At 41.3% G+C, this 4,029-nt stretch overlaps 1 pseudogene; it reads right to left on the bottom strand.

The window, feature by feature from the left end:
- Positions 1–3,559: 3,559 nt before the first annotated feature.
- LOC118709709 lies at positions 3,560–3,704 on the bottom strand (annotated as a pseudogene).
- Between the last annotated feature and the right edge of the window lie 325 nt (positions 3,705–4,029).

Genomic DNA, 4,029 nt, shown 5'->3' with positions numbered 1-4,029 from the left:
AACAGGCAACTGGTTCATAATTGTTCTGAAGCTATATATAAAAAAATTCAAGTGGGACACCTGTAACAATATGAAACCAATCAAATTTAGTGGAGCTCATCGATGTATCTCTCTCATCGATGTTTCTAGCTCTCTATCCCTCTTCCTTCCTCTCTGTGAAAAATCAACAAAATGTTAAAAAAAAAAAAAAAAAAAAAAAAAAAAAAAAAAAGCCGAAACCGCTTTGGCTCAGCGATAGAGCATTGGTCTGCGGACTGAAAGGTTCCAGGTTCGATTCCATTCAAGGGCATGTACATTGGTTGCGGGCACGTACATTGGTTGCTGGCACATCCCCGGTAGGGGGTGTGCAAGAGGCAACTGGTCGATGTTTCTCTCTCATCGACGTTTCTGGCTCTCTATCCCTTCCTCTCTGTAAAAAAAAAATCAATAAAATATATTAAAAAAAATTTAGTGGAGCTCAAAGAAAAATGAAAAGAAAAAAAGAATATATTTAAAATATGTAATGCATTCAAAATCATGTGCAGTTAATGAAAATTTTGAAGAAATACCAACTAGCATATCTAGTACATATTATTGTTATTAATTGCATTTCGTGATTTTTATAAAAATAATTTTGTTGTATGGAAGAGTAATAAGTTTAAAAATGACCTGCCTGGTTGTCAAGTGCTCTGGTTATATTGCTGATTTGCTATCTCCAGTTGGGCTACGTGGGGTGGGGGGTCTCTTTCAAGGACCAAAGTGTGGCCAAGTCAGTTACATCACACCCCCTTTCCTGACTGGCTCCTGCTCCCTTGAAAAGGGACCTCTACTTGGGTTATTATGTCACAAAGAGCAGACACCCATTTAGGCTGACTCAAGTCAGCAGGGTTCAGCTGCTCATCATCTGTCCACAGGGGGAATGTCACCCAAGGTTGTCCCATCTGCGTTTAGACACTTATTTTTAGAGTGGGGTCATCTAAAATATTCACAGAGCTACCAAGTTTCTCCAAAGGCCCTCTGGGAAATTCTTATACATTTTTATCAACACAGTCAACAAACATGTATTAAGTGGCTTCTTTAGGGCCAGGCCCTGTGTGGGACACTATCAGTAAGAAACAAAGACAAGACACAGTGCCTGCCCTCACCATGAACATGGCTGGAAGCAGAAGCTGCTCTAAGAGAGAGGCAGGTACAGTCTTTAGGGGAGGTTGAGGAAGGGTGGGAGAATGTTTCCCTAGGGATCTGCGAAGGGCTGGGAGCCTTGTAGAATCTGAGATGGCTGAGAGAGAAGTCTTTTGAAGGCAATGTTTTCTGATCATACCCTGTGTTTGTATTCAAGAGTCAACACTTATTAGCTCTCTGACTTGAGCAAGTCCCCCTGCTTTTGGGATTCAAGCACCCTCTGAGAGATTGGGTGGGAGTAGGAGTCCAACTATGGCTGGATGTAGAGAGGACAAAGTGAGGTGTTGTGAAGTTCCAGCCCCTCCCCAGAGGAAGTGCTTAAAAAATACCGGTGGATCTCAGGCTCCCAGGCCTCCCACGAGACTCCCCTTCAGATGGTTCTCCAGGCTGACTCACAGCAGGATTCAGGGCTTCACTCAGAAAAGGCCTTTCTGCAGAGGCTGAGCTCACTTGGGGCATGTGGTAATAAGTTTAAAAATGAGTAAACCAAACCAAACTAGGACATCTAGAGGAGCAAGTGAATATCATGGCCCTGGCACAGCCTCCCTCAAATATAAATGGTTTCAGTGGAGCTTTGATAAAAGCTGGATAGCTCTTTTAAGATATATATTGTCATTTTTGTTGCTAATGATAATGACAATAATTCCTGGGCTTCTGCCTTGAGATCATAGTCTGTTTGTAGGCAACTCTCATCACTCACCCAAGGACTGGCCTAGCACCAGAATAATAATTTCAGCATCCCCTACCCTCAGAGCTTATAGGACCGTGCCAGGACTGCCTGATTCATCTCTAGGTTTGGCACCTGTTCAAGGGCCTGTTAATGTGCCAAGTCACATGTTTTTCAGCTGCTTTCAATATATCACCCAATTTAATCTTGTAGCAGCCCCATGAGGCAGGTCACCTTATCTTTACTTCAGTATGCCTCAGAGAAGGTAAATGCTTGTCCAAGTTCAAGTTCACGCAACTTTCAAAAGCCAGAGTTGGGATGTGAATCTGAGTCTGCTAGAGGCCGGAGCCCAAGCTTCCAAGCCCAGTCTCCTTGTTATGGGACAAAAACAGTTCAATTTCTGGGAGTTCCAGACCAAGATGACAACCCTGAAACAGGCTTCTGAGAAAAGGAAAGGACTTAAAATAAGGATCTTGACCTAATGACTTATACTCAGTCACCACCAAGTCCGGATTTGTAAGAGTCTGGTCAGTCCTGGGAAGAAGTTGCGTGGAGCCTTCTCAAGGTGGCAAGAAGCTGTTGAATTAATAAATTGCATTAAGATAATTGCAAGGGAAACACTTAATCTACAGAGGGCAATTAACTATTTGGAAGCATTTTTCTTTTTTTTTTTTTTTTAAAATATATTTTATTGATTTTATACAGAGAGGAAGGGAGAGAGATAGAGAGTTAGAAACATCGATGAGAGAGAGTCATCGATCAGCTGCCTCTTGCACACCCCCTACTGGGGATATGCCCGCAACCAAGGTACATGCCCTTGACCGGAATCGAACCCGGGACCCTTCAGTCCCCAAGCCGACGCTCTATCCATTGAGCCAAACCGGTCCCGGCTGGAAGCATTTTTCAAGTACTCTGGAATAGACCATTTTTACAAGCATTTTTCAAATACTCTGGAATACACACCAATAATTGATAGTTTAACCTCAAATTGTCCTTATTTGTTCATCAATATAAGTCCTCCAAGGGTTCACTGTCTAACACTTTATTAGCTTGGATTGAGTAATATATTTTAAAGTAATAAAACAACATTATTTTAAAATTATTTTTTAATGTGGACTTTCTAGCCACTGACAGCCCTCTCTGATAGATCTGCATTAGTGAGTTTTAATTGTGTGTAAAGAGCAATAAAATAATCATTACTAAGATGATGGGATGCTTCATTCATGGCACACACTGAGCACACAGCCTCACAAAAATCTCGAGACAAGAACAGCATATACCCTCATTTCACAGATATAGAACTCACGTTCTAGGGGTAAAACTTGCCCAGAGTCTCTGGGTGAATGAGTGGTGAAGCCAGGAGTCAAGCCCAGGTTTGTTACCTCTTTGTATATGGTCAAGGTGCCGGCTTCAATCGTGTTGAGTGAGGCTGAATCTTTGGGCCTAGAAGAACTATGTTAATAAAAAATTGGAAAGGGAGAAATGTGAAAGAAAAGATAAATCAAAATATGTCATGGAATACTTAGGACTCCTTGTTTATTTGTTCAAGATTGACCACCCCTAAGTGCCAGGCGGGCACATAAAGGTAAATGACAAGAGGTATGATGTTAATTTAGGTGTCAATTGGCTAGGCTATAGTGACCAGTCACTCTGTCAAACACCAGGTTAGATGTTGCTATAAAAGTGTTTGTTAGATGTAGTTAACATTTAAATCAGTAACTTTCAAGTAAAGCAGATTACCCTCCATAATGTGGGTGAGTTTCACCCAACAGTTGAAGACCTTAACGGCAAAAACAGAGTTTTCCAAAGAAGAGGGAATTCTTCTCAATACTGCATTATACTACACTTGATCTTAGCCAAAAGGCCGAGAAGCGATTCAATACTGCATTATAGAAACAGCCTGGGTTTCCAGCCTGCTGCTCTAGAACCTGAACTCAAGATTGCTACATTGCCGCCTGAAGATTTTGGATTTGCCAGCTTCATGATTGCGTGAACCAATTTCTTAAAATCTTCCTCCTTCCCACTATTCTCTGTTTCTGTACACACACACACACACACACACACACACACACACACACACGCATATGCACACACACACAATTACGTGTGCGTGTAAATGTATCTATAAATATACTCATGTGTAAATATATGTATATATGTGTGTTTATTACCTATCTATATTATCTATCTATCTATCTATC

Source organism: Pipistrellus kuhlii, unplaced genomic scaffold (genome assembly GCF_014108245.1).
Source record: "Pipistrellus kuhlii isolate mPipKuh1 unplaced genomic scaffold, mPipKuh1.p scaffold_m20_p_1, whole genome shotgun sequence".
Classification (NCBI taxonomy): Eukaryota; Metazoa; Chordata; class Mammalia; order Chiroptera; family Vespertilionidae; genus Pipistrellus; species Pipistrellus kuhlii.
This window is presented reverse-complemented; position numbering and strand designations above follow the sequence as displayed.